General features: G+C 28.9%; 1 protein-coding gene across 3 annotated transcripts in view; it reads right to left on the reverse strand.

Annotated features, from left to right (window-relative positions):
- Positions 1-3,407: 3,407 nt before the first annotated feature.
- Rpn10 (regulatory particle non-ATPase 10) overlaps positions 3,408-14,820 on the reverse strand; it is a 52,951-nt gene continuing 41,538 nt past the window's right edge. For 2 of the 3 annotated variants that reach the window (XM_075367274.1, XM_075367271.1), the window contains exon 10: positions 3,408-3,629. The gene's annotated coding sequence lies outside the window, so the exon portion shown is untranslated. Of the gene's footprint in view, positions 3,630-9,505; positions 9,525-14,820 lie in introns of those variants that run through there. The other variant, XM_075367272.1, reaches the window with a different exon arrangement.

Raw genomic sequence — 14,820 nt, forward strand, 5'->3', positions numbered from 1 at the left:
ATAATAGTCAAATGATGTCAAGCCAGACATGTATAGACGTGTCAGTGAGTCAAGTAATGAGTAACTCAACATGAAATTTTCTTCAGTATGACTTGCTGTGTTCTTTAGTTGTGGTAGTGGTTTTATCATACGCATATTATAAAGATTTTTTCATAAGTGATGCCATAAATTTAGTGAAAGAGTTTTATGATAGAAAAACTTTTGGTATTATTTTATTGAATATCAAGATTTGTTAAGTTGTATATGCATGTGTGTGTGTTTTGTACTGTGTTTATTGCATTCCATGGTGAAACAATTTTATGAAGTATTTATAAATTAAAACTTAATTATTTTTATAATTAAGTATTTCTGCAATATCTCAGTTTACTTTCATTCATTAAAACATTTTCAATTTTAAAATGAATAAAAATCGGGCTTGTAAAAATTCTCCAAATATTTTTTGTTACGTTTGCTTAGAATTCACCAAGAGAAGTCAACGAAAACCAGTCTCGAAACCACTGAAAACTGCTTACAAACATTATTTTGAGTGTCCGTTGGGAGATCAAGATAAATCCTTGGCTCCACATATAGCATGCATCAAGTGCTATGTTAAACTAACCCAGTGGTTAAAAGGAAAAAAAGAGCCTTTTGGTGTACCTATGAGATGGCGAGAGCCTACTAACCATTATGATGATTGCTATTTTTAGTTAACAAATGTTATTGGTTTCAATTCAAACAATAAAAGCAGTATCACATATACAAATGTTCATTCAGCTATGAGACCAGTACTTCATGGTGTTGATTTACAGATTCCGATTGCTCCAACTTCTTGGAAAGAAATTTTTGATTCACCAGAAGGCTCAACTGACGAATTCTCAACTTCAATTGATATTAATTACATCCAGAAGAATCAAATACTGAACTTCAGCTCATCACACAAGCAGAACTGAGCGACCTAATTCATAATGTATTTGTTCAAAAAACATGCAGAACTCCTAGGTTCACGTCTTATAAAATGGAATTTATTAAACAAAGTACTAAAATTTCAGTATATAGAAATCTAAACAAAAATTTATTAAATTACTTAGAAGAGGCAGTTTAATTTTAATCTTCACGTGTGAATTATAGACGTAAGGTTTTATTGGCAGGCATTTTGATGAGATAACCTTGAATCTCAAATGGTAACTTAGCAGCTAAAACAATGTTTACACTAAATGGATTCAGTACCCATCTAAATAAAGGCAGCAGATGCACGCTTTGCATTCAAAATTAAACTGATGTTATGCAATCCCTTATGCCTCTTTTATACATCTGTGAGCACGACATTTTCAAATGTATGCATGTTCAAATATGACACTCTCACAATGAATATTATACAAGCATATCAAATTGGAAGGAGTACATACACATCTAATTGGAACCTGTAAATAGTTTATCTTTGTTCACTTTATACATGCATGTTCATAACTGTTGCTATCTACACAGCTAAGTAGTTTTAACTAAGTTTCATTGGGTAGGGGTTGGAGAGTCGCAAAATATTCATTATATACTTTTTTTACTTTTTGGGGGTCTTGGAGCTAAAAAGTTGAGAACCACTGTTTTAAGATGGATGAAAATTAATAACTGAAATGATAATTCTCTCAGTTATGTTACTGATACAATTGGATTGACAGTACACTACTTATAAAATTTATTATAATTAATTTATGACAACGACAGCTCCCTACTGCAAGAGCAAAATCATTTTTTAATAGTTATCAATGTAAAAACAAAAATCCGCAGTGAAACTGAAATTAATAAAAATACTTGTGTAAGAGATTAATGAATTATTTATTCAATATTTTAACAATGCTCACTTCAACTGTCTGGTGGTTTACTTTTATGACATACTCATGATAAACACTTATTATTAGATTACATTTTGGGAGAAACCTGTTTTTACTTAATAAGACATACTTTAGCTACCAGGATGACTTTCAATACACACTAGAATGTAACCAGAGAATTTTAAAAGAAGTCGTAGTAGTTATTATTATCTCTCTTATAAATTAAATTAATGAATCCTTCAGCAACATAAAATTCTGTAGCCTTAAGAATTCTGTTGTTATTCCTCTCCTTAAGAAAGGTTTGACACTTAATCTACAAAATTACAGGTCAATTTCATTGTAATAAGTTTTTCTAAGTATTTAAAAAATTGACTTTTAACATTTCTTAAAAAACAAAACATATTAACAAACTTTCAGCATGTTTGGGAAATGTCTGCTCACAAAACCATTTCCCAAATTTTGGAAAATATTTTAAATTCTGTAGTTAACAAAAAAATTTCCAATTTAATTTTTTGTGATTTCAGTAAAGCATTTGATTTTTGTGGTGAGGGGTAATTTATGATAAGTTTTATTGAAAAATTATCATTAGATGTTTAAATAAACAAAAAAGAATTTTAAAAATCAGTATTTTTATTCTTTTCTGCTCGCCCGCTTACAAAATAACCTTCCAAGAAAGTTTTTTGAATTTTTCACATTTACTATGATAAATGGCACAGACTAAAAGAAATTCCACTAATAAACGTATCCAATAAAGAGATACAAAGATTTCTTCTTTTAGGGTGGAGGGGAAATGAATTATTATGAAATTTTATTGTAATACTATTACTAAAAGGTTATAAAACAAAAACATTTTGAGAAATTCATAAAATCAATATTTCTTTAATCTTGAACGGCTCCCCCATCCACAATATTGTCCCTAAAGTATTTCTTTTTTATCGCTTGCACTACTCCTATGCCTAGGAAAATATTTTTTAAAAATTCAAAAAAATATGGAATAAATAAAGACAACTTTTTTCGATTTTTGGGTAAGGGGGAATTTTGGGGAAATTTTTTTTTAAAAAAAGGTAAGATAAATATGCATACATGTACTGAGCTTAACATAAAGTAGGGTTATATCTGCAAAATTTTGAGAAAATTATAATTAATAAATAAAAGAATCTATTAACAAGATTTTTGTAAATACAGAACCCAACCGCACCAGACTCTTTTATTTCCTCAGCAATTGGCCTGGGCCCACTTAATGAAAATCTTGTAGATATTCATCAGAAATATCAGATTCATTATATTTTGAAGAATAGGAAACAACTCATCATAACAGGATGATCTATCCCAATTTCATTATCACATCAATTTCAAATCGAAATGAAAATTCTTTATAAAGCAATCCTGGGTTTGATCATCACTTTATCTAGTAGGAAAAAAATTACAGAGCTTTTGTGAATAAGACCTAATGAAAAAGAAGAGAAAGATAAAGTGTGGAGTTTTAAGAATGAGCACAATAACAACAGGATAGAAAAGGCTTACTGTTATTACTTTAGAAATTAATACTACAGGATTTTTAAGAGAAACAAAGGAATAGGAGAAATTAAGAAAAGAACTGTATTTAAAAAACTAATCGGAAATATATTTTTTCTTAAATTAATTTAATTTTTTTAGTAGGTAAATCATATAATTTATTCAATGAAAATAATATAAATTTCAAAGCAATTACAATAAACTGAAGTAATAAATCACAAATTATGTAATAATTATAATAATCATGATTAAGAAAAAGCAACAATCTGAATTCAAGATGTTCTTTCAGATCTAAAACATAACAACAATCTGAAAAAGAGAAAAAAAATTAACACATTACTTTTAATATTATACTGATTTCACAAATTAAAATTTAGTAGCTCTTAAAAATGACACAAACTGCTTTAAATGCTTAAAAGTAATCAAGAAAACACACTGTACTTTTTGAGAAAAATATATATGTACACGGAGTGGTTCTAAAGTAAGGGCCAATGAGTTATAAATAGCAATTGGCAACACTGATTAGTTCACGCATGCACAGTAGCTTTACTTGGTCTGTTGAGCATGTAACCGCCACATTGCCATTAGTTCATTGTTGTTTGCCACTATGAGACAGTGTCTTAAAATGAGTGCAGTAATAACAAATCCTGCTAATTGTGATGTTCAATCAGTGATTAAACGTATTTTTAAACACAAGAGAACATAGTGCTCCTGAAATTCACTGTCAATTGTGTGAAAGATATGGACCTACTGTAATTAGTGAAGGAAAAATGAGGCAATGGGGTTGTGAGTTTAAGGAAGTCATTCATATGTTCATGACAAATAGAGAAGTGGCAGGCCTAATGTCCGGACTGACAATCTCGTTGAATGTGTGAATGCGAAAGTGAGAGAAAATCATTGGTTTACAATTAGCAACTTTCTCTAAAACTTCCAGAAGTTTCAAAGATAACATTGTTGAGAATCATGACTAGCACTCTAGGTCAGTGCTTCTAAACCTGAGGATCACGGTGATATGAAAGGGGGGTTGTGAAATTAGCCTACAACTTTATATGTAAACAATAATGAAATCATTTTATACAAAAAAAAAACATTTTTTATGAACATTTTCCTTACATTTATAAGTAAACATTTAAATAAAATAACTGTATTAGATGGTTGTGTTTGTTTTTCATTTAAAAGTATTTCCATACAGACTCTATGTTAGAAACAAACTAAAGCAAATTGTTTTCACTTGATAAAAGACAATTCTTAAATTTAGTATTTAGCACAACCAAAAACAAAAACCCCTTTTCAGAGAGGTAAGACATAGTGAAGTGGATAAATATTTTCAATGTTTCTGTGATTAAACTTCCATATTCACTTCAATCAGTGAGCCAAAATGTATCTAAATTTTACGATATGAATTGTAGTTGTTAGGTTACATCGACAGACATTTAGATGAGCTGGTTGTGAATCTCAACTAGAAACTTAGCGCTGCAATAAAATTTTCACAATATGGATTCGGTACCCATCTCTTTGAGAAATCATTTTTATCTTCTGGGAAATACTCTGTGCCAACTAAATTTTTAGCTCACGCAAATGGATCTTCAATCTGCTATCCAAACTGCAATGAATAATAGTGTCTTCATCCACTTTTTTCTCAATATAATCAGAAGTGAGAGGAAACATATCAAAATTTTTGCTCTCTTCAGAGCAAAAATCCAGATATTCAAAGAGAATCAACATGGAATCATTAATTTAATTCAGATATTCAGAGCGAATCCAGATATCAAGCTTCTTAATCAATTCACTGGATGTAGTTGGCTCACTTCATTTTTTCACAGATTTATCCACTTTACAGAAGAATCTAATTAAAACATACAGCAGTTACAACATTTGATCACACATTAAAACCTCAATTATTATTATTTTCAATGAAACTACGCTTTTAAAAATTTAAATAGACACTAGTTGCATGGTTTGCAATTGAAACTCAACTTATGTTCTGCAATCCCTTAGGCCTCTTTTATACTTCTGAGAACATGACACCTTCAAATGTATCATATGCATGTTCGAATATGACACTATCACAGCAAATATTATGCAAGCAGATTAAATTACACGGAGCACACACACACACACACACACACACACACACACACACACACACACACACACACACACACACACATCAAGTTGGAACCTGTAAATTAATTATGTTTGTACAGTTCATACTTGCATGTTCATACCGGTCACTATCAATGCAGCTAAATAACTAGGTTTCATTGGGTTGGGGTTGGAGGATCGTGAAATATTATAATTTTTTTTACTTTTTTGGGTTACGTAGCTAAAAAAGTTAAGAACACTTCTCTAGGCTATCATAAACTGTGTGCATGATCGATGCCAAAAATGTTGACAAGTGCTCACTTAGATCACAGAATGACAACTGCATGTGTTTGTCAAACCACTTTAATCATGAGGGAGACAAATTTTTTCCCATATCGTCGTTGGCGATGAAATGTGGATTTTATACATCCATGCTGAGATAAAACAATCCATACAGTGGCATCACTCTGTTCACCTAAAGCACAAAAATTAAAAAAAGGTCAGTCTCGAAGGAAAATCATGGCAACTGTATTCTGGGACAAAAAGGGTGTGTATTTGACCGATTTCAACCTGGACCATCCATCACATCACAAGTCTATTGTGTTCTGAAACACTTTCTAGACCACACCGTGCCATTCAAAAGTGATAACAGGGATTGTTGTTCTTCATGATACTGCACGACCACACATGCCTGCATGCACAACAGAAACAATTCAAAAATTTGGATGGAAGATTTTTTGATCATCCACTTATAGTCCTGATCTTGTGCCCAATTACTGTCAACTCTTCCTACACCTCAAAAACTGGCTTGCATCTCAATGATTTGAGGAAAATGAAGAAAATGTTATATCATATTTGAAGTGATTTTTTTTCGTGCAAGAAAATCAGTATTTCGTTAAACTATTTTGAAAAACGTTTTGTGACATATCCATGAATAAAATTTAGAAAAAAAACATTATGTTGGATTTTGGTTTTATTTAATCAATAAAAAATGAATACACCTTTTTTAATTCAAATTTATGCTGCATTAAAATCTTTTTATGAAAAAAAAATTATATAATACTTAAAAAAATAATTAAATTACCACCATTTGTCAATAGACACAGCACAGGTCTTCTTGGGCACTGTTTGGATACCATTCATTCCCTTCTTGACTACTGACTCTTCCCTATACCTTTTTCTAGGGTTCATCAAGCATTAATTTAATTTTATTTTGGATGTAGCGTAAAGTGTCTTAAAACATGTGAATGTAATTTATTTAAAATGGTTCACTTTTTTGTATGAAATCACCTATACAATTTTTATTTATGCAATATTGCTTATGAATTTAAAATACAAACTCGAGCATCGTTAAAATTTATAAACTGTGACTAGTTTTCAAATGAATTAAATTACTAGTGACAAAGATATAAAAAAAAGAAATCTGATGTGGACACCACAAGACTTCCTTGTATGTCCATTAAATTACATATACACATTTTTGCTACACTTTATTTAAACTTATTTCATTTGAAAGTGAGATACAATCCTCCAATTTTTTAATAAAAGTGGACAGTTACACAATTGTTAAAATATTAGTTTTTATTAACATCAAATGTTTGTACAATTATTAATTCAACAATATTACCTGAAATATTAGGTTAGAGTAAAAATCCCTTGATTACTCTTTAAGTAAATTGTTTACCAAATAATCAAATAATAAAAACTGATTATTCTACACCATAAGGTCAAAATTAAAATTTGTAACCAGTGTACAGAAGTTCACTACGCGGAATACTTTAATTATTATTAACTTATACGACACACCAGAAATCTTGTGCATATTATGACCAGTGAAAAAGATTTTCAATAATCATTTTAAATTGAATAAAATTCAAAAATGTATTTTATTTTTCCGTCAAATAATTAAGTAAAATTATTTTTTAAAAAATAAATATAAATTTTTAAACGAATTTGCTAAGAAAATTAAAAAATAATATGATTCTAAATTATAATTTTCAATTAAGATTAAATAATCAAATGCTTCACCAAATATATTACATATACACATATGCAATACCTATTAAATTACATTTACACATTTTTTAAATTAGTACAATTTTATTTCACCAATAATTTTTTTTTTCTTTTTTTTATCATCATTGAATTATTATTTATTGTAAAATTTTTTTTACAATCATGGGTTAATAATTATTAAATCAATATAATTAAATTAAAAAAAAGAAAAGTTAAAAAATAAGTAAAAAAAAAAAGGTTAAAAAAAGAAAGGGAGATGAAGTCTGATTCAAATCGATTTGCCTTCCCTTTAATATCCAAATATTTCATTACTTAAAATTTTAATTTCGACTGCAATCAAAAAGGGAGGTCCTAAATCCAAAATTTTAACATTCTACGGCTAATCGTTTTTTAATTATGCAAGATACATACATATGTATGTACAGACATCATGCCAAAACTAATCAAAACGGATTCAGGGATGGTCAAAATGGATATTTCTATTGAAATCACAATACTTCCTTTACTTTGTACAAGGATGTAAAAATACTGACATGTATTTTTTGGATTATGAAATTTTGGATTTAGGACTGTTGTTACATCTATTTGTACACCTCCCGTTTTGATTGCAAACAACTGGACCAAAAGTGTCCAAAAAAAGCCAGAAATCCCAAAAATCTGGATTTTTCTTAACTGCAGTAATAAACCATCATTGAAAGCTTTCCAATGACATATCACATAAGTGGTACTTATTTTCATTGGTACCAGAGTTATAGCCAAATAAAATATGAATAACGAAATATTTGTATCTTACAAGGGGAAGGCACATTGGTTAGAATCAGACTTCATTTCCTTCTTTTTTAACTTTTTTTATTTTTTTATTTAAATATATTGATTTATTAATAATTATTAATTAACCACCAATTGAAAAAAAAATCAGAAGTTAATAGTGAAATAAAATTTTATGTTCTTTTCATTTTAATTCAAACATTTTTACAGAGGTTAATAATTATTAATAAATCAATATATTTAAATTAAAAAAAGAGTTAAAAAAAATATGTATATGAAGCTGGATTCAAATTGTGCCATGGTTGTGGATCCAACACATTCTCACTTACACCACATAACTGCTTAAGCGACATGAAACAAAATTAATATATAATCTAATAAAAAATGCTTATATGGACACCATAAAAAAATGCAATGTGGTGTCCACCACAATACAATTGTGTAACTGTCTACTTTATTAAAGAATTGGAGGATTGTATCTCACTTTCAAATGGAATAAGTTTAAATGAAGTACAGCAAAAACTGTGTATATGAAATTTAATAGGTGTACAAGGAAGTCATGTAGTGTCCACATCAGATTTTTTTACTTAAAAATATGAAAAACTTCACTTTGAATTATAGAATTAAAATTTAAAAATGACACTACTAATATAAATGTAATATCAATGAAAATAATTTAAGTATTAGTTTCATTTTTAGAAATAATGATTAATTGAGACACTATCAAATTTTAAAAAAAAATTTTTATATTGTACTAAACAAAAAAATAAAAATAAAATTTTAAAATATCATTACTACGTACGTATATACTTGTACCAATGACACAAGTACTAATGGAATTTTTTAATTTTAATCGTACTTTTAAATTTATTTTAATTATGTGTATTTTGTATATGACCCGACCGAAATTAGAAAGACACAGCAGCAAGGGACATTGTCCAGGTTCTGCAATTAGTAGGGGTAAACTCCCGCTAGCCATGTGTAATTTGTATATTTGAGTGCAGAGGATGGAGTAACAATCCAAAAGTGTTACAGTTTTACTCATTATTTCAAAAGATCTAGAATTTACTTTTTTGGAAATTCACATGATGATTACACACACCAAAAAGCAAGCTGATATCTTCATTTGTTTGACAGTAATTAAAAAAATAATAAATTTCACTGTTACTCCATTTTAACCGTTTAAACTTGGAATTTAAAAAATCCTTTCTTAGTATACACTTACACCATAAGAAGAAGCATTCAAATTTTCATCAATTTATTCTTTTTTTTCAGTAGTTTTTGCTGGGTGTTGATGAAGCAGTCAGTCAGGACATGTTCTTTTATACACATAGACTGGAGATTAACAAAGATGACATAAAATTAAATATATTGAAAAAAATATTCCTCATATTAATACAAACAAATTTCAATTTGATAAACCATCAGACAGTGTTTGAGGGAGACAATCTTACAAAAACTGCAACAGTTACCGGCACTTGCATAAACTAATATGCAATTTTCATTATTTCAGTATTTTTATTTTTTATTTTTATTATGCAATAACTGAATTACTTCAATCATGATGGAGGACGTAGTTTCTCGCAAAAGTACTTTCATACTTACATGGTAAAATTAAGGTAGATATCTCTTATCTCAATATTCTGTACTAGATGGTTTTTATTTTAATAGAATTTAAAATATATATATTTGAATATTAAAATAATTTAGTAACATTTTGACCGCTGTGCTATAAAATTTAATATTATATGAAATAAAAACCACCAAAACACAGGAATTAGTTAAGTTTAACCTAACTTATTAATTTCCAATCACTGGTATTCGCAGTAACCTGCATCTTCAGTTGGTATTAAATTCTATATTTACTGGACAACACAATTACATGTATGTTTATAATAATTTAAAATTTAACAATAAACAATATTATAATTTCCAGAATAAAAGACAAATCATTAAAAAGCATAAGTTTTAACTGTAATAAATATACAATTATAAATAGTATAATTGTATAGTATATATATACAGGAGAGGGAAGGAGGTGGAGTGAGCAAGAGACAAAGAGCTTTTTTAAAAATATTAGTAGACTAACCATTGAGTTTAATCTATCAGATTAAGTTTATAAATAGAATGTTGTATGACAAGAATAATACTTTTACAAAAAATTTGATAATTATAACAACCAGATAGATTATATAATCTATAAATAGACTTAAATATAGATTTCACTACTTAAAATATAAATTGACTTTTTTAATATCACAGCTGAAGTTAATATTTTAATATGAAAAACTCTTAAACATAACTTGTGACCTCGTTTAAATTATTAATTGAGGTATGTCAGACAGGTATTGATTAACAGGTATTGATACTTAACTGTTTCATTTAATAACTAACACTTAACTAACTAACCATAATCACAAACTAAACTCTATAGCTGTAATGAACAAACAAAAGTGGAATTCAAACATCATCCGAATTTGATAAAGGATGATAGAGCTTTTAAAAACACCTGAAGTTAAACATATGGCAGCAAGTTTCTCTTACGCTCTTAACTTAAAAATGTAAACTGCAGAAGATTTCCCTAATTCAATTGTACAACTGGGAATAAAATAATGAATATTACTTTTAATTGTAATGAAGGAATCGTATAAAATTCCATAAAACCTCTGACAATGGAAAAACCCACATTTAAAATCATTAACATGAATCTATTACATTGTTAAGGAGTAGGGGAATTCATATTGCAAAAAAAGGCGGAAAGAAATTATGAAGAGAGTAATAACGGGCAGAGGGATTTCAAGAATACTAATATTTTTCATACTGTTATATGCACAATAACTTACGGCAACTAAATGAAAAGTTCAATAACTTATTCATGAAAATACAACCTATAAATTTTTTTTAGAAGACAACTAGCAGCTACCTGTGGCTTTGGATACTTACTTGATATGAAGCTTAAGCTCTTCAACACTCATTTGATCTTCAGTTTTGGCAGCTCTGGATGCTGCTTGAAGTTAAGCTTGTGGGACTTTTTGTAGCCTAACACTGAGTGAGTGAGTGAGTGAGAGAGACCGACAATGAGGTGGAAAAACGAGTGCGAAGGAGATAGCAGATAAAATGGTGACACACTCACATCAGGGTAAAAAACAAAACAGTTGTGCACCAATTTTCAGCTTTGTTTGTTAATAACTTCAAAACTAAGAATGCTATCAGAGATGTACAAATTGCACTTTGTAGCAAATTTTATGGGCTTATTTTATGAAATTACCCACTGTGGTCAATTTCCTCACCATTTTCGTGATATTCATAAAAAAAAACGCAAAGCTTAAGAGAGATGAAGAGGGAGTGGGGATAGTTTTTTCAAAATGAAATGTAAATAATTTTCCTCTTGTTTGGAACTGTTAAGAGTACAAAATTTCATCACAAACGGAATAAAAATGTAGATTAGCATAAAACATAAATGGACACACGAACATTCTTCTTTTTATTTTCATTCTACAAATAAACCACCAAGTACAGAAAATTGAGATATTCTGTACTTGGTGGTTTACAACATATCTTATCTTAAGGTAAGATATGTTGTTGGTAACATATCTTATCTTAATTTTTCATGAAGTGCCTTTGCAGGATCCCAAATTCTTAGTCATAATTGAAATAATTCCATTATTGCATAATAAAAATTGCATCTCTCAAACACTGTCATGGTTTATCAGATTGAAATTTTGTTTTATTTATACACATAATACTTTTCTATTACATATAATTTTATATCATCTTTATTAATTTTTAGTATTTCTACATTTATGTTAATATCAGAAACAGGATATTTATTGTTTATTAGATGTCTCCCAAATTAGAGAAAACTAATTTATTATTTTTTTAATTACTATGATGTTCATGAAATCTAGTTTTAAAGAATCTATTTGTTTTCCTACATAAATACAATCACAATTATTACATAAAATTTTATAAATTTCACATAGATTGTTTATTTTATTATTAATACTTTTGTTTTTTAAATATTTATTAAGTTTGTATGCCGGTTTAAAATAATTCTTTACTGTAAGTTTTAGTAATGTTTTCAGTAATAGTATTAGTGAACAAATACTTTATGTATATTTTTACACTCTTGTGTCTTCTTATGTATAGGTTGTAAATTACTTATTTTTTTATTGTGTGTTTTGATAGTTGTTTTTTATAAATATTATTATTTCATTATTTAACTTTTCTTTGTTATTTGATTGCTCTATTAATCATATTTTTTTAAGTGTTAGTTAATTTTATGAGACCAAGGGTCATGGGCGTTTCCATAGGGGGCAAGGGTGGGCAGTTGTCCCCCTTCCAAGATGGAAAAGATTAAAAAAAATATAAATATTAAATCTTAAAAAATCAAAAATTAATTACAAAATAGACACTTGTCCTTCTGTAAGAAGATTTAAGAACTACTGTTACACTACGCCACCATTCTTGCAGCAACAAATATTTTCTAGAATAATCTGATCACGCTCAGATCACAACATGACAACAATATTCCAGAAGCTATTTAAGTATGTAACAGTGCATGCATTTTTGGTTAGATTCAGTACAATTGATACTTTCACACAAGTGTGTAAGTAGTGTATGAAATTTTTTACAACTGCAAAGTTTGTTTTTTTGTGCCGGCCATCTGCCATACATTTTATTACAATGAATGATATTAGAACATTTTTTTATAAGTAGCTTACTGTGATGTTTATTATACTTTTATTTTTGTTTGCTATGTGCTCATAGTTTCAAATACGGCCAGGTCAATAAAGATAAATAATTACCCAAAGCCTATGTTACTGTATGCTTGATTATAATCCAATTAACTAATTAGTTGTCCTGTATTTGTTGATCCTATAAGAGAATTTGTGTAAAATCTGTTTCTTTTTATTTGAGTTTTGATTGAATCACATTTTATAATTGGTTGTGAATTTTTATGTTTTTTTAATTATGAGTGAACTTAAATCTACCATACAAAACAAAAGAGTAAAACAGCAGGCCTGGAAAATAATAAATAGTGTGTATGAGTTTATGAAACAAGAAGGTGATAAATTTCCAAAGTCAGAAAAAGAAGATAAACACCTGATTCACATTAAAACATGTGGAGAAAGACAGCAGCTGTGTGTGGGATGTTGTGATTCCAACTCCAAGAGTGAGAAAAGAGGCAAGTGGTTGCTAGAAATCCAGTGGAGACTTCTTTCTCTACTCCAATAAAATATAAGCATTGTGAAATGTCTGCAACAGGACTAGATGAATTTGACAAGTGTGTGGTGATGTGAAGTACAAACAAATTTCACAAAATTCATAAACAACTGCCAAAGGTGAAAAAGATAATGTTAGCTCTTAAAGATGCCATTGGTTATCTAGGAAAAGAGAAAAGTTTGAGAAAATAATTTAAAAATTAGACTTTAGGCAAAGAAAAACTGAAATTAATAGGAACATTCTCAATGAGCATGACGTAAGGTTTTAAGTGTATTCAGTATCTGACTGCCATAAAAAATTTAGAATCAAAAAATAGGCCAATAGTATAGCTTGACAAGTCATAAGTATTATCTTCTCACACTATTCATAAATCATGGTGTAATGATTCAGATGACAGGCTGAAAGTTCCTATTTCAAAAGGCAGCAGACTTATATATGCCAGAGGAAAAGTGGGTTTTATACCAAACGCCTTACTAACTTGGCAAGCAAGTTTAAAAAGTGGTGATTACAGAGGTCAAATGAAAGCAGAAAATTACTTAAAATGGACAGAAGAGATGCTAATTCCAAATCTTCCAAATAATTCTGTGGTAATTTCTAATAACACACCCTATCACAATGCTGTTTTAGAAAAATCACCAATTTTCAATTCAGGAAAAAAAATAAATGATAGATAAAGTGGTTACAGAATCATTGTATTCCTCATTCTTCCTTGATGTTGAAACCACAGTTGCATGGATTGGTAAAAGTAAACAAGAAAAAATTTACTGTCTAAGAATTTTCCTGGTAGCGGATGGCTACCATACAATTTCATGGGAGGAGATCTTGGTGATTGCAGGCGTGAAACCGAGACTTGATTGCATCAGAGCGGCAACAATGTTATGTAGCCAAGAAGGTAGGTGAGTTAACTTCAAACAAATTTCGGGAAATTGAACAATGTGGTAATATTTTGTGGCAGGCCAGATGGGTTGCAGAGAGGGCAGACATATCCACACCACCCGAATTTAAATCCCATCAAGATAGTTCGGTCAGAAATTAAAGGATACACAGCTAATCATAACATAACTTTTGGAACACAATATTGATAATACTATGGAATCATTTATTATTTCTTTACAAGAATATATGTAAGTGATGATTATAATGATGATTCTGATGACAGTAAACCCGGAAATTATAATTATTCTTGCAAAGTAGATGGGCATTCACACCCTAATTAAAATAGTTTTATTTTGTTCTAACATTTACAAATAATTAGTTTCTGGTGTAATTTCAGATCCATTATTTAGTGTATTTTATCATTATCTTGCATTAACTTTTGAAAACCTGTTTGAAAGTAAAATGGAACACCAGCACTTAATGGAGGTAATACATTTTAATTTGTATGTTATACGAGTAGAATGATTCA

The sequence above is a fragment of the Lycorma delicatula genome, chromosome 5 (genome assembly GCF_047948215.1).
Source record: "Lycorma delicatula isolate Av1 chromosome 5, ASM4794821v1, whole genome shotgun sequence".
Lineage (NCBI taxonomy): Eukaryota > Metazoa > Arthropoda > Insecta > Hemiptera > Fulgoridae > Lycorma > Lycorma delicatula.